The 20,271-nt window shown below is 42.3% G+C and overlaps 1 protein-coding gene across 1 annotated transcript in view; it reads left to right on the forward strand.

Annotated features, from left to right (window-relative positions):
* The first annotated feature begins 2,868 nt into the window (after positions 1–2,868).
* RASSF8 (Ras association domain family member 8) overlaps positions 2,869–20,271 on the forward strand; it is a 78,570-nt gene continuing 61,167 nt past the window's right edge. Inside the window, exon 1 of the mRNA XM_085231933.1 lies at positions 2,869–3,331. The gene's annotated coding sequence lies outside the window, so the exon portion shown is untranslated. The remainder of the gene's footprint in view (positions 3,332–20,271) is intronic.

Consider the following 20,271-nt stretch of genomic DNA (forward strand, 5'->3'; position numbering starts at 1 on the left):
GGATTCTTTAATTACTCTTAGGTAAACAGGTAGTAGGATCTTTATGAGGAATCTGTCTCCAAATATGCCCAGCAGTGATCTAGATCATAAAAAGAAATATCTCTGGCTAGGTCTGTGGCATTTCTACAAAAATGTAAGGACGTGCCTGAGTGTTTTACTGAATTAAGAGCCTGTACCTTTCTCAGCAACGTACAAAGGAAGGAGTGACTCAAGGTGAATAAAACACAGCTTATTGAGGAATATAGATAATGTAATTAAGTTAGGAAGTGATTGGGGTAGGCATTGGGTCCCAGGAGGAGACATCCCACGACAGCACAAAGTCTTGCCCTCAGATGGTTTAATTTAGCACCCCTCTACCATACCTTCCTCGCACAATTTCTAGGGAAACAGGCTCTTGTTCTTTCAGTATGGCTCAGAGAGCAACTAGGCTGCTATGTTACATAGTGGAAGAATTTATACAATCCAGCCTTGTTTTATGGCTGGATTTGAGGCTGACTCCTGCTCCCCCTGTCTTCCCCTCCCCCTCCTCCCCCCCCCTTTTTTTTTCCTTTTTAATGGCCGTTGTCATCTTCACTATATTGGAGCTGGCCTTGATCAAATGCCACATGTTTACACAGTCCAACGATAAAACAAATTTTCTCTATTTTTACACCATCTCCAAGGTGTACTCCTATCCAAGGAGTTCAATTTTTAATGTGAAAAATCACTCATGAAACTGTATTTGATGTCCTCTCTGGACATACTGTAACAACCTGTGCAAAAAGTGTCCTGAAAATTTCATGTACACTATTTTGAAGAAGCAGAAATGTGTTATCTTTAGTGCCTTTAAAACCTAAATTACATGAGGGAAGGAGGGAAATGAAGACATTAGAATATTTGAAATGTCAGCACTCTTTCTAGCTACAAAAACTGTCACAACCAGCAAGTGAAACACCCAGCCAATACCAAGCATAAACATTTTTTATACCTTTTTATACATGCTCTGAACGTCTTCACCAAGAGCCTCTTAATTACGGCCATGAATTTCTCCTCTATAGCAGGGTGATTTTCTCCCCTAAATTCAAACTTTCTGACAGGAAATTAGATAGCAAGTGCATGAAAACTGTTTGATAAGCTGCAAAGCTAATCAGAAAGCTCCCTTTCAATATAAAATTGGGTGTTTGATGTTCTGAGAACACCTGGAGTGGTAAACAATACAATCCCAATGACTTATCAAGTACTTGTTTTCAGTAAACCATTAACTTCTTGAAAAAGGCTTTTTTCCTTCCAACAATAATCGGTTTCTCAGATCACTATCCTTCCTACATAGGAGCTCCTGAGGAGGCTGGATTTTGAGAAAGGATCTTACAGGAGTTTTACAGCTTCTATTGTGTTTACTCGCTTAAAGAAAAAAAGGAAGTGGCGGTATTATGAGCGCAGCACTTCTCAGGAGCTTTACAGGAATATTTGGCTAAACATTTGCAACAAGCAGTCTGTCTGGAAAGTGCAGCCCTTTTTCCTGCTAGTAAATTATCTGGCAACAATCTTTATTAATACCCTTGAAAGTAATGGCTAGAAATGCTTAGTGCGAACTAATCTCATCTTGCAGACTGCAGGAAAACTGGTCACCCAGGCCATTGCTGGAGGCATCCCTTCCATGTCGCATTTTTCCTGTTTCATAAGGTTGACGTATTTGCAGTGCTGCCATCTTCCTTTGGGGGACAGCGACAGGGCCCGAGGGAACGGCATGGAGCTGTGTCAGCGGAGGGGCAGCTGGGGTTAGGGACAGGTTCTGCACCACAGGGCGGTGGGCATGGAATGGGCTGCCCAGGGCTGTGGGCACGGCCCCAAGTGCTGGAGTTCAAGAAGTGTTTGGACACTGCTTTCAGGCATAGGGTTTGATGTTTGTGTGGTACTGTGTGGAGCCAGGAGTTGGACTCAGTGACCTTTGTGGGTCCCTTCAAACTCGGGATATTCTACAATTCAAGGTGTATACACAGCTGACTATGCAGACCACCAGCTCCTGGACTGATTCATCTTATCTCTGCTATTTCTTCTTACTCATACCTCATTACCTGTGCCTTTGGCCTTCTACAAAAACTAGCGGGCAGCTCCTCCTGTCTAAGATAGCACAAGAAGGCTCAGAGGCACGTCAAGCATATTTACATCCTTCTGTGCCCCGAAAACTTTTCCAGCAGGAACTTTTTGTCTTGCCAGGCGTGCTTACAACAAATATACTCAGTAATATAAAGTTAGGATGTGATCATAACCCAAGATCCAGATCCACTGGTGAACAACTATCATTAGACAGTGGTAACTAAAACAGCAGGAAGAGTTCTGAGAGATTCCATCGCAAACCATCAGTATGATTTGCCACAGGGGTGGCAAGGCAAAGGCCCTGGGCAAAGATGGGCAGCACTGCTGTGGGGGAGGCAGTGCCTGGCCCTGTGCAAGTGCACGCAGACAGCAGAAAACGCCCGTGAATCATTTTGTTTCTTTTCGTCTTAGGAACAGTCATCTTCCTATCCCAAGCTGTACAAACACACAACTGATTAAAAGTTCTTGCTCAAAACTTGGTGCCAAAAATAGCCTCCTGCATAAGATTCTTCGCTGCACTGGGTTGTTATTTTATTTTATTTTATTTTTTTTTCCGGGGAATTTTCCATCATCAAAAGCCCAGGGCAGAAACAATAGCAAACACTGCCTGCTGGCTTTCAGTTAAAAATAAGCAACAAAGGCATTCCTGCTCCTTCCAGAAACAATAGGAAAATCTCGGCGACTAAAGAAAAATAAGAGAAAGAGAGAGAGAGAGAGAGAAGGAGGGAGAGATCCGCACAGCCGCTTCCACGCCTCAGCCGGGGGCTTAGCTCGGCCTGCCCCCCGAGCTGAAGCGCGCCGGGCGCCGGTGCCGTGCGTGCCGGGCCGCGCCGTTCGGCGGGGCTGCAGCGCCTCTCTCCCTGACAGGCTGCGGTTGCCTGCCCGCCCCCGGGCCGGGAGCGTCGGCGGCGGGGGGCAGCGGGCGGCTGCGGCTTTAAGAGCTCCCACAATGCCGTGCTGGCGTCCCAGTTCCGTTACATGTCTCTCCCGGTGAAGGGGAGTGAGGCAGAGGCAGGAAGGAGGCGGGGGCGGCCGCCGCTCGGCGCGGGGGACAGTCGCGCGCCCACCTACCCGCTCGGCGGGCCCGGGGGAGGAGCGGCGCCGGCGCCCGGAGGGCAGAGCCGAGTCGAGCCCCCGGGCGCTGCGTCCCGGGCCGGCCGCGCCGCCCCCCGCGGGGCACAGGCGCGAGGCGGAGCCGGCGGCCGCCGGAGCCGTTGGCGCTGCCCGCAGCTGCCGCGGGACGGCCGCCGGAGCGGTAAGTCGGGTCCCGCCGCTCCTCGGGTTCCGCGTGCTGGGGTTCGGCGGGTCCTCAGCCCGCCGCCCTCTCCGCCCCTCTGCCGCCAACTTTCTCGCTGTCGTTGCCTGCTCCCCGCTCCCTTCGCTTTTTCTCCGCTTTGGCTGTTCTTCTCACTCTACCGTGCCTTCCCGTCACGCTCCCTCTGTGCCTTGGTTCTTTCCTTCGCTCCTCGTCCGTTCCCTGCCCGGCGCTGGGGCTTTGCTTTCCTTCGAGCGCCGCGTTGAGAGGTGCGGGCTGTTTTCTGCGTCCTTGGGAAGAGACTTGAGCACCGACTTCTCCTCGCACCCCTCCCTCTGCGGGAGCTCTCGTCCTTCCCCGTGTCGTCCCCAGCAAGAGGGTCTCGCTTTCCTGTCTGAATTTTTGCGACGTGGACCGTTTGGTTTCGGTCTCTTTCTCCCTTCCTCTCCAGGCAGTGACGACTCGTTCCGTGATTAATCGCTCATTCCCGTCCCGACCTCTCCTCCTTTCTTTCGCTCCCCACAGCGAGCAAAAGATTAAAACAAAAGCTGCTGCGCCAGCGGGAGTGCGTGAGGTTCTGTTTTATCTGTGGTGGGTGAGAGTCGGGGGGACGCTGAGGAAAAGCTGGGACAGGAGCAGTGCAGCAGGACGAGCAGGAGGCAGAACTTTGCAGGGCAGAAGATGGATCCCACGCTGTGGTCTGCACAGCCCTGAAGCGTGGCTGTGATGATCCAGGACCTGGCTGGGCTGGGGTGGCCTGTCCCTGCTCAATGATGGACTGCGTCCTTATGCCAGCAGCTCTACACTGCTGGTGGGCTTTGTTGGTACGGGAGATGAGAGCAGAAGGAACGCAATGGGTTCCAGCGTCCCCTCTGGAATTGCACCTGTCACCCATCGCGTCCAGAAACTGTGGATGTGTTAGAGCTTGACAGATTAACACCTTAGTTGGGACTGTGCGGAGCGGTGTTGGTGCTATAGCATGCCTTGGGAAGGCTGTGCCTGCTGAGACACCTGCTTTCAGGCATTTGGTGCTCACAAGTAATGGGGTGGGTGGTGGTGTGGTTGTGTTGGGCGCCGTGGAAGTGGAGGCTGGCTGTTGGTTCAGTAGAGAATGTGTAGTTTGGAAGATAAGGTCAGCTCCTTTGGCCTGAATGGAGAACAGTGGCTCATGGCTGCGTTGTTACTTCTTGATAGATTCTGTTCCTTAAGATCGCAGGGTTAGCTGGTTCAAGATGAAGCCTTGTTTGTCTCTCTCTTCTTTTGAAGAAGGGGGAAGCTACAATTTCTTACCGAACTTGCTTAATTATAGCTAATAATAAAATAGGCCGATGATTGAACTGGAAGAATTTATTTTTATGTTAGTGATTCCTTGTGTATCCAGTGACTCTTTGGCTTAGGGGAGTGGAAATGACTGCTTGTCACTGTGGTGTTCAGCTGTGCGCCCTTTACAACAACGATGAGGCTCAGATTCGCTTCTTACACTCATGTAACTTCTGTCTTTCCCACCACCATAAGCCTAATGGAACCTGACCACAGTTGTGTGATTTCTTCTTGATCTTTCCTGGGGACGAGAAACTTTGTAATCAAGGGGAATAGATGGGGGTAAATTAACCAAGTATGGTTAGTGAGAAATCTGGATCTTGAAAAGTTATGCCGAGAGCCAAGGACCATGGGTCCTGTTCCTGTCTCTGCCATGGAATGGCAGTGTGACCTTTACTGAAGCTGTTGTCTTAGCTGTGCCTTATAGGACATGGAGACTTTCAGAATAACTAAAGTACTCTTTCACATAATTTTTAGGGATAATTCTGTGCAGATGCATTGCTCTGTTTGGTTGTGATTTGGAATGCTTGTCAGGTGGTGGTTATTCTTGTGCTAATATTTGTTCTTAGGAAGCTGTAAAGCAGAACTCCTGATAATCGGTATTTATTTTGAATGACAGTGCACCAGATTTTGCATTGCTGTTGCAATTTTGATACTGAAGTTCTTTTTATACCCTTTATACTTTGAGAATGTTGCATGCTGCTTCTGTGATACCTCGTTGGGGTGTGAATTTGCTCATTATTTCTCAGGCTCTACAAAAAGAAACCCCATAAGCTTTAATTGCAGGGTGGAGAATGGGCCGGGACCCCCCTCAGTGGGATGCATGCACTCTTGGCTGTTTCTTGAGCTCTGTAATTAAGAGATTGGCTTAATACATGGATTTTTTGTTTGCTTTCTAATTCTAGGTCTTTGCCGGGATTCTTAAGTCTTTAAGATCTCTATCTTGAAATTAAATGTAAATGCTGTGTGGTTTTCTGGGGCTTTCTTGAAATGTTGGATCTTACAACTCTCAAGCCAGGACCTTACAACCTAACATGACACAGTGTGATCTCAGTGCTTGCCTTCCTGTGCCGTTTGAGGTTTGCAGCCTTTGTAAACAACGGGCTCGATCCTGCTGGAAGTGGTTCTCTGCTGTGAATGAGAGGCTTTTCTGTAGAAACTTGCTGTTTTGCAGCTGTGGGTACAAGTTGCTGCCTTCTTGCCTGTGCCTATGTGAACTCCATGGTGTCGCTGTCTAGGCAGGCAGTCTGTCTTCAGTTCTGCAATTACCTGATTTCATCCTTCATAACCCCCTTCTAAGCATGTACTGATCTCTCAGCTCCAACAAGAATAGTTTTGCTGGCCAATTACAGCATACTCACATTGTTTTCCTGTGTTTACAATATTTTCTCTTGCCATTGTTGAGATGTTTATATGGCACCTTTCTCTGTACTGATACAACGTGGGGAGGGGGGAGAATTGCCTGTGCGTGCCAAGCTGAGCAGTACTCTTGCTTGCCCCAGTTTCTTACTTATCAAGTTGAGATCGGAGCCATTATGCTACCTCGGGAAGGAGGATGGTTTTGAGCTGTACTTTACAGTTCCTTGTCACAGCTGTCACAGGGATTGTGGGTTAGGCCCCTCTTGCTGTTACTTTTGCTCAGTCTCAATAAGCATCAAGTTATCTTTGTGATAACGTAAATATGGAGATGGGAGAATATATCTGAGAGGAGATGAGGAAATTTGTGCCGTAAGTCTTCGGAATGGGGAGGCATTTAAGAAACCTGCTTCATTTACCTTTTTACTTGGAGTTACTACTTAAAGGGGGGAATCCGTTTTCTTTCCTACCGTGCTCAGAGAAAGGGCTTACAGACAACAAAGGACACTGTAATGCTTTCCAATAGTCCAGGATTATTGAACAAAAGTGTCTTGCTGTGCAATATTGCTGCTGTGCTCAGTGTTGTATGATAACACATGTTTCTCAGCTGTTGTTGATTCCTCAGTGGCACAGACTTCAAAAGAATGTGCTGAAAGAGAGCCGTGGCCAAGAGAGAAAAGAAGTTTTGTTCCAGTGACCTGTACCATCCATCCACTTAAATACTTTGTGGAGCTATTCCAGAGCGTTCAGGAATCCAGTGAAGGCCAGCAAGTGATTACAGCTGGAAATGGAGTCTGCTATGAAGAGATCACCTAGTGAGCACTTAAATGCCACCTTCCCCTCTAACCCCCTGCCACCCTGGCTGGCAGGAGCGGATAAGGCTCATCATTTAGGGTATCTTTCAGCATGACATTGTCTAACTCCTAATGCTGTTGGGATTTATTATTTTTACTCTCTATGCTATCTTTAGCACAAGAATAGTAATGAGGACAGAAGGTCATCTCTGCGGTTTCCTTCTGAGTGTAACAAGCCAGGTCTGTAATCTAAACGAGTAAATACAGGTTATTAGCAAGTTCTTTATTGTTGAAGTATATGGGATATTTAACAGAATATGCAGGTGTTTGCAGAGTTAGCACTATTCATTGCTGAATTAGTTTTAGTTGAAAAACATTACTGGTGAAGTCACTTGTCTTAATATTGAAGTTAATTATATTGTACTGTGTCAGGTTGAGTTTGGGAAGCATTCCATAGTTCAACCTATGATAGCAGGTCATAATAATAAAAGACAAATTGCGTACGCTGGCGTGTGTATTATGATGCAGTAGCATGCTGCTAATGCCAAGTATTACAATTTTCCTTAAATTCTTATGTTTGAGTTCACTTTGCAAGATGGATCTCGGCTTGTAGTTGCTAACCGGTCTTAAAATCATGCCCTGTGTTTTCAGTAGTCTCAGATACTGGGAGTCAGGGGAATCTTACCAGAGGGGCTACTGGGGACATTATGTAGTGGAGAGTTGTTAGAATTAAGGTAGTATGGTTAGGTTGCAGTTGGACTTGATGATCTTCAAGATCTTTTCTAATATGAGCTATTCTATGATCATGAACTTTTGAATATCCTTGTCATTTTTCTTTGTGGGGCTAGCATGCATTTGAGGAGTGGGGCTATTACTGCATCAACAGTACTATATATTTCAGTTAAGAGTATTTTCCTTCATAGTGGGTGGAAAGTGGTCATGCAGATGCACTAAGAGGACACTTGTGTTTTGAAAAAAAACGAGGTACTTTAGTAGTTGGTTTTTCATCAGCAAGCAAATGGCATAACTCTAAAGGTAAGCTCAAATGTTGTCCTCTGCTATAGCGTTGCTCATTTGTACTGTGATGTAATACTCCTGCTTTTGAGAGGGTAGTTCTTCCTCCCAGTGTCAACAGCCATGACTTTTTGGTGCTTTGAGATGTCAGGTTTTAATGCCTTACTACCACTTTGAGAGGAAAGGGGAGGGAAGTTTTGGACATGTGTAATGTAACTGACTTCCATCCAGCTTTTGCCCTTGCTCCAGGGCTGAGGTTGCAGTTTGAATTCATTTACTGCCTTTGAAGGCTGTACTAGGTGTAACCTTGTGTCTCATTCCCATTACTGCAACAGTACCTGATGTATTTCAAGCGTGCACTTCACTGCATCTCTGGGTTTTAAAATGGCGAGGCAATGTTGGTGCTTGCTTTATTGCAAGTTTCTTTCTAGTCTTGGGATCTGTGACTTCCTCTTGTTTCAACCGAATGGAGAGCTTTTTGCTAGAAGACTTTTGGACTCCTGAAGTGTTTTACAACATTTTCAAGCTGTTGTTCAATGGAGGCTTGGAGTTTTTGGAGCAACCTTTTGAAACTTTGTTTTATCATCAGTTAGCAGTTCTGTGAGTGTGGATAAGGAAAGGCTGTAACTCTGCTCTGCTGGGCAGCCAGATGTTATGCATCTTATGCCAAGTGGGGAGACAGTGTGTCTTTGGCAGTTGGAGAGTTTGTCTGTTGTTCTTGTCACTAGCCTGTTTGGGAATCTTCAACAAATGGCACCAGCTTTCCCTTCTCCCCCTCATTCCTGCTGTGCCTACACTGATTGGGACCACCTCCTAAATAAACTGAGATTGGGAGGAAAGTGTTCTTTGTTGCTTTCTGAAAAGTAGATATTTCATTCAGTTTGTATTTCCTGTTTACGTTAAAGCTATAGAAATGCTGCATGTAATTTGGCAGTTAGTGAATGTATAGTTGTTCTCTAGTAGGTGAATACTAACTAACACTGATTAGTGTGGTGCTGTGTTTGGGGAATCACAGAATGGCCAGGTTGGAAGGGACCTCAAGGATCACGAATCTCCAACCCCCCTGCCATGTGCAGGGCCACCAACCTCCCCATTTAACACTAGACCAGACTGCCCAGGGCCCCATCCAACCTGGCCTTGAACACTTCCAGGGACGGGGCATCCATAACCTCTCTGGGCAGCCTGTTCCAGCACCTCACCACTCTTGGTAAAGAAGGGGTGGAGATGGAAATAAGGAAAGCAATTATCAATGAGAATAGAGGGGAGAATACTCGTAGTACCTCACATCTGTTTTATATTAAATTCGCCTGGTCTGTAGATAGCGCATCTTGAAGACTTGTGAGATCCTTAGAAATGCTTGTCCTGCTTATCCTGCTTCTCTCTGATATGTGAAAGAAAGGAAAAATAATGAACTCAGATGTCTGTGCATGTTGAAGTCTTTATGGAGAATAAAATAGGAATATGCCAGAGCTCCTAATATATAAAGATGATATTGGGAACCAATGTACCAATTGCTTAAATGTTAGCCATTCAGTTTCAAAGGCACAATACTTATTAGCATTTCTGCCTAGAATAACTGGCATGGGAAGAAAAACATATGGCAGTAGTGGAATGCCCTTGTCCTTGCCCATCAGAAAGTGATTGTGTGGCTCTTTTAAACACATCCTCACTCATCAGAATTTTTCCCTCTATGTGGTGTGTGTGCTTGCGTTGGGTTTCATCCAAGGCTCCACATCAGTCAAAGCCTTTGCGTTGGTTTCATCGGGAATGAGGACAGAAACCTTTAATGAATAGCTGCACGTTTATGCTATGTATTTCAAGTAGTGGAATTGGCACAGATGAGCAGCAGGAGTAATGAACATCGCTGAATACAACACAGTGCTTTCTTGCTCTTAATGGGATTGGAATTGGTAACCTGATACTCCAAGCAGGTAACAAAGGCTATTTATCATACACGGCAACATTGATTCGAAGGAGCTGGGAAATAGCTTAGTAAAATCTTTCATCAGAACTTGTGCCAGTGAATGAGATCTGTCAGAAAATGACTGAATTAACAAGAATTTACAAAATAATCTTGAATAGGAGAGTAATTTTTTCATATTTCTAACGTTGTTGCATTGCATGTCTTGTATTTGTGTACCAATTTCACTCATAGGCTACAAATTTAGCTTTTGTTTCAAAATTAGGCACAACATAAATTAAAAAAAATATATATTTGGGTTTTGCTTCTTCCAAGTTTGGAAGACTTAAGAAGGCAACAAAATGAACTGATATGTGGAAGGTTTATCTGTGGTATGTGACCTTTCCTTGTTTCCTGGGAACAGACCAGAAAACAACCGACCTAATATAAAAGACAGCAGCAGTCCATGGGATTAAACTATGCTATATGAGATTCTTGGAGAACTTCCTTTAGAGGCCACTTAATACAAGTAGGACGGACATCTTGAAGGGTCATCTGGTGTGAGAAAACTCAGTCTATCCTTGTAACTCAAGAATGAAAATAGTCATAGGGAAGAATACTTAACAGTGGAAGAAAAAAAACTGGCCACCTTACCTCTGACATATTTTCTGAAGCAGTGAAGCTTGCTGTCTCTGCAGGCAAGGCTGGAAGATAAGAGTACCTTGAAGAGGTGGAATGTGCTGTAGGAGAAGGAAGGCTTGATTGTGTCTGCTGTCAGTAACTGAAGCTCTGTGCAGGAGGGGTCATGTTCTGTATCATAAGCTAAGGGAAGAAACTCATTCTTCCTAGATAAGATCACAGTGCTCTCAGCTAAGAACCATGCTTTATAAGGTATTCAAGTGGTGTTTTTGCTTTATTTAAGCTTTCAGCAAGACAAGCTTTTCTGGGTGTTTGGTTTCCCAGGGCTTGCCAGCCTTCTGTTCTAGTGTACTGCAGAACAAATGGTCAACAATAGTATATTGCAGTGGTACGTGGGGGCCTGGCATGAGATCCTGACCTGTGCAGGTGCTCAGTGAGGGATGAGCTCTGTTTCCATCGGGGTGGGAATGTGAGGGTGCTAAGCATTGATGTGTTCCATCCTCATGGCATAGCAGGAGCTGGGCTGAAGGCACAGTGCCGCCTGCTGTCTCCCTGCCTTTTGTCCAGTTCGCAGCCCATCACAGCCATTTCCTGCGTCAGCTGCTATAGGCAGTTTTGTGGCCCAAACTCTCTGCTCCTTGTCAGAACTGAATTTGCAACATGCCTTTTGAAAATGTTCCTTCCCAAATCCCATCTTGCTAGCTTTCTGCTGCACTTGCTGTTGTTCTCTTGATTCTTCTAATTAGTTTTAATGCTGTATATGACTCAAAGCACTGCCATTTCTTTCTCTTCTGCTATGAGTCTTCCTAAATACTTGTTCATGAGCCACTGGCTTTCCAGGTTTCTTTGGTTGTGGTGTAGTATTTGCTTTTCTGTGGGAAGACAAGATGTCAGAATGCTCTTTTCTTCAAGTCTCACAACTGCAGATGGAGGCATACCTTTAAGTCCTTCACTGCCAAGCAGTTTGGGGCCTGGTGGGGGATGCTTGCTTTGCCATTCCCTTTTCCTGCGTTTAAGTTACACTGAGCACGTGTCCTCTTGTGATGCTGACATCCTGTCAGTATGCATTCCCCCTGCCCCTCAGAAGGTAGTGCTTGTTTCAGGCAGTGCTCTGCCTTATCCTTATAGAAAAGTCAAGCTAGGAATCTTCCAGAATTCCTCCCTTCCCTCTCCTTGTCTTTCAGTGACCTCTAGCCGTGTTGCTATCTTCCCTGACAAGATGCTTAGTTTCATCTCTGCTGCTTTTCCCTTTCACTCTTCACCTTTGATTACTTTTCCTGCAGTGAGCTGCTTAGAAACATTAACCATGACAATTGTATACAGCAGTCAAATATAGCCAAGTTCCTTGAGGTTTTTTTTTTAGCTTGAAACTTATACTAAAATGCTTATGGCAGGTAGATGTCTCTTGTGTATGTGACTTGTCACAGCAAAAATATTTGTCCTCAGTGAAATGGGTAAGTTTCTGCAACGATTAGATTTCTGTATCATAATTTTCCTGTATTACTTTTTATAAGAGCCCTAATTTTCTAATTCTCTCTCCCTGAGCAAAAACCACCTCTACTAGTAACAGTGTGTAAACTTAAATTTTGTTTTGTGTAGAAATTAAGGACTTAAACTGTTGGGTTTTTTTAATGAATTATAAGATTAAAATGTACTATAAATAAAAGGAAATATAAGAAAGTTTTCTTATGCTTACAGCTTCCTAATTGCTTGAGAAATTCTGTCACTTCTAAATTTTTTTATTTTGAAAGACCCAAGTTTTCTGAAAACATTTACTTTTATTCTGTGAGTAGCAGAGAAGATGACTGGGTTAGCTTAAATATTTGCGCTATGGCTGTATTTTTCCTATTTTTATAGTGCCTGCTACACTTGTCATTCTAGATACTACTTTATAAGCCTAAATGATTAGATTAGATATGAGGGCTGCTCAAAAAGTAATGCCTCCTACTTTATTACATTGCCCCACAGTATCATAGGCAGATGGTGGTGGTATGGCAGAGGTTGAACCTTCCCAGCAATGTCCCTTACCTACTGTTGCTGTGTGACAGATGGCAGCAGAGGGACAGTCTGACAAAATGGTGTCTGACATGGAAGTGTGTATGAAGCAAAGACGTGTCATTGAATTCTTCCATTTGGGGAAAAAAATGGTGCCCATTGACATTCAGTAATGCTTGGTGGATGGTTATGGAGACCAGCAGAGGACTATAAGCGCAGTGAGATGGTGGGTGGTGTGTTTTGGCAACAGTAACAGTGATATGAAAGGCAAGCTGTGTTCCAGATAGCCATGAAGATTTTTGAGTGCGGCATGCAGCTCTTATTCATCTCTGGTGAGAATGTATGGCTGATAGTGGTGATTATGTTGAAAAAGGGTGTTCTGTAACAAAATTTCCTGTTTATATCTGATATTATATTGTAGTTTCTGTGGAAGCAGTTAGGAGGCATTACTTTTTAGCAACCTGCGTGTGTGCTTTCTGACCATGATTTATGTTAGTAGTCCGGAACGATCTCAAGGCAAACTGTATTTCTTTGGAAGACAACTTCAAATTAAACTCCATAGTTTTTATTTTGTCATATAGATGAGGATAGTATTCAAGGTGTGTGCTGTTTTTTTTTTTTTTTTTTTTTAATTCAAGTGGACATAAGCATGTGGTAAGCAGAAGACAGTTCTGTTATAATGGAGTGTGAAATTAAACTAGGGAAGGCTGAGCTGTAATAGCTGAAATGTCCTCCCTATATTCCAGAGAAGGTTTTGCACTTCTCTGATGTGAAAAAATAGGTGAGTAATGGCTTTCCAGCTTGCCCTCAGATGCAATATTTCTCATTATTCCCCAGTTCTAGAGAATGGTTGTTATTGTTCAACATAGGCAACATGGGCCACTTCTGTGAATAGACCACATTTTTCCAGCTATGGATTCTGATACCTTGCAGAGGCCCAAGCCGAAAAAAACCTTCTGTTTCAGGTCTGATGCTTGCAATGAAACGTTGTCTTCCAAGCACCACAACTATAAAATGAAGCGAACAAATTAAAACAGAGATCTCATTAAAAAAAAAAAAAAAAACAAAAACAAAAAAAAAAAAAAACAAAAATGAAAAAAAAAAACAAAAAAAAAAAAAAAACAAAAATGAAAAAAAAAACAACAAAATGAAAAAAAAAAAACAAAAATAAAAAAAAAACAAAAAAAAAAAAAAAAAAACAAAAAACACTTCTTAGAAGCAAGGGATGGCATTATTTGGATGTCTTGTGTGTGATGTGATGTTGCCATATTCAGCAGTACCACCAAGCCATCTCTTACCTGCTGGAATTGTAAGGGTGTAGGCAGATTAGAATGTCTGTGATTATATTTTAATATCAAGGAGAGGTGATTCATTGATAAAGCAATCCTTAGTACAAAATTGCAGGACAAGCCACCTTTGGATGTCTAACCACTACTTCTGAGTGGCTTTTTTTTCTTCATGAAAATGTGGAAGAAGGTCGGTATAGCTACTAGATGACTAATTAGACCTTGGGCAAGTGGCTGATGTGCATGTCTTTTCCTGAGACAAGGGGAGCTATTGGCAGTCCCTGGAAGATTTCACTGCAGTGAAGTTTTGCTCTGCTAACTAGTGCTTAATTTGTAGGTCAACACAACCACACACTTCTGTCAGTATTCTGAAGTGCGTAACTTCAGGATGCTCTTCTGAAGTTGTAAAGGTGTGGATGTGATGTTATAATGATTGAATGAGATGTTGTCATTGAGTTGAGTTTGGTAGTGTAGTAACAGTGCTTAAGTTACTATGTTTTGGGCCCCTTACTACAAGAAAGACATTGAGGCCCTGGAATGTGCCCAGAGAAGGGCAACGAAAGTGGTGAGGGGTCTGGAGCACTAATCTTATAAGGAGCGGCTGAGGGAGCTGGGATTGTTGAGTCTGGAGAAGAGGAGGCTCAGGGGAGACCTTATTGCTCTCTACAACTTCCTGAAGAGAGGTTGTGATGAGGAGAGGTTTGGCCTCATCTCCCCAGCAACAAACAGGACCCAAGGAAATGGCCACAAGTTGTACCAGAGGAGGTTTAGGTTAGACGTAAGGAAGAACATTCACTCTCAGAGAGTGGGAATGGCTGCCCAGGGAGGTGGTAGAGTCGCTGTTCCTGGCAGTGTTCAAGAGGCGCCTGGATAAGGAGCTACGAGATATGGTTTAGTGCCTGTGGTAGTAGTGGTAGTGGGAGGACGATTAGACTGGATGATCTTGCAGGTCATTTGTGATTCTGTGATGATACGAGGAGGTGCTTCTGTCAAAGACGTTAAGCTGATGTGACTTACCTAGTAACTTGACTGGAATTGCTGTGTGCACAGAGTTGACCTACAGCTTCTCTGCAGGTGAGAATCTCAAAGAGAAATTGAAAGTTTAATGTTCTGACAATATATTTTATAACAGCACTTTGTGAATGGCCTTTTAAGGAACAGATGTTAAAGGTTTGTCTAGAAGTGGACACAGCTATGTCAGAACTGCTAATTAGAGGAACATATTTACATTACAAGCTTGTTAATGGTTCAGGTATTAGTGAATTGTTAGCTTCCCATGTCAATTCCAGCAGTTGCACTGTGTATATAAAGCAGTCTTGGCACTTGTATGCTGCGAGCAAATAAAGCTTTGAGATCTGTAAAGGTAGATGGCAAAGCTCTTCATAAGCTTCCACAAAATGAGTTGCTTGGAAGATTTTTGAGGAAGAAAAAATTCACCTGTGGGAAGTGAATGAAACATTTTTCTCTGCCTAAACTGGGTTTGTTTACTGGTGCGTGTTGTTAGTATTAGTTGACGGGAGCATGAGGATGTCTTTGCAGTCTCCTGTGCTGCAGGAAGCCCTCAGGAAGGAAGCCTATCTTTCCGTGCTGTTTTTCCATTTCTGACTGTTCGTGCTGCTGTTGAGCTGTGTGGTACCAGCTTGCCTGCCTCTATGCTGTCTCCTTTTATGGCTTGGCCTGAAGAGCAGGCTGGAAAAAGGACCTGCAATCTTGTCATGGCTCAATGTTCAAAGATGGGTACTATGCTGGCTATTTCCTCATTTTCTTTTTTTTTTTTAATTTGCTAGGTTTTGCTCAATGCTCATTGAAAATCCCAGAAATCTCAGGTCATCTGTTTACTTTGTTTCCTAAATCTAGGATACATATATGAAATTATCTGCACTAAACAGATATACTTAAAGCATGGGTGTATTTAGGCATGTAAAATATGTTACTTTGTCAGCTTATTCTATATATTATTTAAAAAAAAATAAATTACCTGAGAATGGAAATGTTGGAGTTCATGTGAGATACTCTTTGGTGTCAGCCTGTATTGACTTAGTGCATTTGCAGCATCAGAAATGCAGGTGTTAGACAATGAGGTGAACAGTGACTTGGTGTGGGTGTTCAAGCCATTATCCACAAGCAAATATTATGGCACAAATAACTTCTTGTGTAAGTTTGCTTTTGTGTGTTTGTTTGATTTTCTTCTTTCAACCTGACATATTCTGTCATTAATTTTCTTTTTTTAAATAGGTAATTGTACTGTATACTACTGCACATCCTTGCTCCTAAATGGCCTTTAGTAACACTTTTTTTCCCCTTCTTAGTATTTCTTCTGGTTTAATGAAGAGTGAATCGTAGACATTCTTCATGTCTTTTCCTGGCCAGTGCAGAATGATCATTTATGAAGCTGGAGCAGGGCAAATTGATGAGACCTTTCTCTAAATCTTAGGTGAATTCCTAGCTTTCCAGAAGCTGAGTTTTCTTAAAGAATCAAATGTTTCTGTATGTCAGTATAGCTTCAATGTTTAAAAAACAAAGAACAAAAACAATTCCAGACTGCCCTTCAAATCAGTTTAGCAGAGGTGATACAACATAGTAAAGCCCCATATGATTTATTTTAGTTTAAAAAAGGGCAATAAACGTAGTGAACATGAGAGGTCATATCTCAAGATGCGTTAATTTTGAAGAGAAAGTACCTTACCCCGAACAAAAGATTTAGCAAAATTTGGCTTGTATATTCATATGATGAGAGGCATAATAAGGAATTGAATATAGATTTTTTTTTTTTTTTTTTCCTGTAAGAAGGGAACAAGATCAGTTGCAAATTCTGTGTGTGCCCTTGGGGGGTGGGTGGGTGTGTGTGTGCAGGGGGATGATGACACGTACCTACTAATGCACCCAAATCATTCTAGTGTCTTTTTGGGGAGAATTTCCCTTTGATTCCAGTATTGATGCACAAATCTTACACAGCTCGTATAATACGTGTAGAATAGGTGGATTGGTATACTTTTCAGATGGAAAACTTCCTTTCAATTATCATTTTCTAGTAAATACAGTTCTAGAGAGGCAGGTGATGGCGGTGAATTAATTATTCACAATTTCACTGTACTGGCTTACAGATTAAGTAAATGTGCAAATTAAGAGATGGAATAGAGAAAAATAGCAGGAGTAAGGATACAAAAGAACTTCACAAAGTGTTCTTGTACTTAAAAACGCTCAGCAGTTATAACATCAGTCCTTAGTCCTGCAAGTATGAGCATGACAGCTCATGTTTATGTGCAGGCATCTGAATTTTAAAATCCTGTGTTTCTTAATCAAAACAGTGACTGATAGCTTCTTGGTTTATTCACTAACCAACCTATCACCTAAAATGAAGTGACTAACAGTTGAAATCTGAGCATGGAACTCCTCGATGTGTACTCATTGTGCTCATGCCAAAGGTAGTGATCAATGCCAGCTGAGGTGTGCTGCAGTGTAACTGTGTCACTACCAAGTTATTTTTTTCCGTAATACAGTAATCAGTGCTGTGGAAGCAGATGTGCAGCAAGCATAGGTTAGTACAGGAATGAAAAAACACATGAATTGATCTATATCAGTGTATTGCCAAATTTGATTGAGATTTTCCTGTTGAAAATGAATGGGTGAAGAAGAATTAGTTGTAGCATGCCCAGGGACCAAAAGGTCGTGTTGTTCCAGTACTTTCATTTGGATTGAAATAAGTACACTGGTAGTACTTCAGTGCTACCAGCTTTAGAATAATACGCAGACTCATCACCAAAGCTGTCGTACAAGGAGTTATGTAGGCTCTTGTAAGAAGATCTTGGAGGTCAGGGTTAAATGTCTGGGACCAGTAAGCCCTTTTTAGTGGTCATGCTGTGAAAGGGGGTCAGACTAGTTCCTGAAGAGCCAGTTGCAAAACATGATGTTTTTATATTGGACACATTGTGCATGAAATGTACTGTTGGAGTAGCAGGTTTTAAATAGAAAAGAGTATTTAAGAATCTGGGAACTCTGAATTTGTCAAACGTTTCTATAGCCTGCCCACTCTGGCAGTCTCTTAGCCACTCCTGTTGGTAGTCTGAGAGAAATACTTTCTGATGGTGTGCTTCCCTTAGAGGGATCACTGGATTTAAGTGTTTGTTAAAGTTCACTAGTAAAGCAACACCTATAAATCCTGTTGTCTTTTGATGTAACTTGACGTAACAGAGCATTTGTGTTCTTCTGTATTTGAAGGGATACAGTGGAGAAGAAGGCTTCCACACTATCACAGCAACTGTGCACTAGAAGTATCTATTATTGTATTTGAAGAGTTTTCTGTACTTTTTCACTTAAGAGTTTGTCGTTTCCTCTATAGTAACAATAAGCATGTGCCAGTGGAGCAGCATGTGTTATTTTTTTTATAATCTTAGCAGGGGCAAATTAAGATCTCTGAGCTACAGCTGCTGTAAATGGAACCCTTTTGTCATAAATCCTTTTCAAGTTGTTTCCTTTTAGGGTTAATTGATTAAAATGTATACTGTGTTGGCTTGAGTCTCTCTTGCCAGTTGGATAAAATGAAACTGCTCTACATACAAAAATCAACAATGTAAGATCCTTGTTGTAAGGTTGCATATTGCATTGAGATCTGTTTGCTTATTGTTGGTGTATGTAGAAGTACTTTTATCCCTCAAGACCTGGAGATTGACATCCTACTTTACTAGGTCTGTCTGTCTCTGGATGTTGCAGAACAGATGGTTAATTCAAAAAACAAGAGTATTAAAGCTGAGTAGCTAAATCTGATCTCCTAAAAAAAAAAAAAATGAGGTTGCCAAAACAAGCTGCTGTATTTGATGTAGTTGCTGAATTGGTCTTTTTTCCTATACAAAGGCAAATCTAAGTTTAATGCCTCAGAGCAAAGAGGTTGGTGGTTACAAGAATTTTCAGCTTTTTAATTCTCTCAGAACCTGCACCTTGAAACAATCAATTGCCTACATATTGTAGGGCTCTGAGAAGAAAAAGGCTTGTTTCAAATCCATTGCTTTTCTTAACTTGTCACTGTGGTCTTGAATTTAAAAAAAATAAGAAGCATAAATTGCAGTAAAGTAAGGCTGGCAGCTGATTTCTCTGCCTTGATTTGCTTTTTTCTTTATTTAGGTATCAATGAAATGAGAAGGGAAAAAAGTTAGAACTATTAGAAGAAATGGTTATGTTTACAGGCAAATTCTTTTCATACAAAATAGGTCTTGTCAACAAATAGGATAAGTAATCTGAGACGAGCATTAGGCCAAAGAAGCCTTTAGATCATCTAATCCAACCTGCATACCACAAATGCAAGTTATCTCTGGGCAGAGCCAAACAGTAAATAAATCCACATACATCTGTACTGATATGAAAGGGATTAAAGCATTTACTTTCTGCATCCATCCTGTTGGGATTATTTGTTGGGAACATCATTTCACACTAACCTACTTGCCTACTTTCAAATGAAACACTGAGAAGAGCAGACCAATGCTGCTTATCTCAACCCCTGGGGGTTTGAATACTTATGATTCTTCTATGATCTGCTAGGAGGTATACTTACTTAGAAATTCTGGAACCTCTGAACTCGCAATCCATTTTTCTATGGTGGATTGAGTATTAAATCTTCAAAGTTGTGAATGTTAATTTCTTGAGATTATTTTTTTCAGTTGTATGATGTTATAAGATGAACTGTCATTTCCATCTAAATATGGTACTATAAATTTCTATGTGTGACATAAAGATAGCTTGGTTATTGTATAAAAGCTGAATAAAGCAGTAGAACTATTTGTGTGAGCTTCTGGCTTGGTAAATGCCTTTAAAGTAAAGATTTGAAGAGTTGAAATATTTTACTTTTGCTAACTCTTTTAATGTTTAATCCTATATATTTAAGGTGTTAGGCAAACAAGTGGAAAGTGAGTTCTTCAATCTGTTCAATTTATTCTGCAAGTTTTGCTGATGAGTTGAGCTTGCTGGGTGAGAATACAGGATACATAGAAGGACATCTGAGAGGAATCTACTCTTTTCTAAATGCTTTTTTTTTTTTGTCTTCTCTTAGAGTTAGTTATTGGTTCTTTTTTAATTCTGCATCTTCTCATTGGCCTCAAACTCCTTTTTCTTTCAGGAATCAATGTCTCTGAAGCGATTATCCATACCCTCAAACTTATGGACATGATCTTAAAGGGAGGCATCATTTGAAGTAACTACTTACTTGTTCGCTGATCCCTATGGTTATAACATGGGCTTAGATGTTCATACCACAAGTTCTCATTCACAGCTTGAAATAGCCTCTCCAAGCCTGGTAAAAGAACAAAAATCTAAACTAGAGCAACCTTGGGGAAGCCTGAAGAAGGCAATATGTTAGGGAATAAATTGGCAGAGGCACCAGAGTGTCTGAGAGCAGATGGAGTGTTGTCATCAGTTGCAAAATCAGTGTCAATATTGCACACATGCAAAAATGGCTCTTCATATGCTCTTGCCAAACACAGGGAACGGGAGCTATAAGTATCATTGGTAAATTGCATTAGCTGCCACTGAGCGTCTTGCAGCTGAAATCAACAAGTTGGAATTATCCCTTGCAGTGCTGGGCAGTGCTTGTTGCAGAAGTACTTAATTAGTGGTGATAAAAATAACCTCTTTTTAGTTCTTGTTTAA

The sequence above is a fragment of the Meleagris gallopavo genome, chromosome 1, assembly GCF_905368555.1.
Source record: "Meleagris gallopavo chromosome 1, MGAL_WU_HG_1.1, whole genome shotgun sequence".
Classification (NCBI taxonomy): Eukaryota; Metazoa; Chordata; class Aves; order Galliformes; family Phasianidae; genus Meleagris; species Meleagris gallopavo.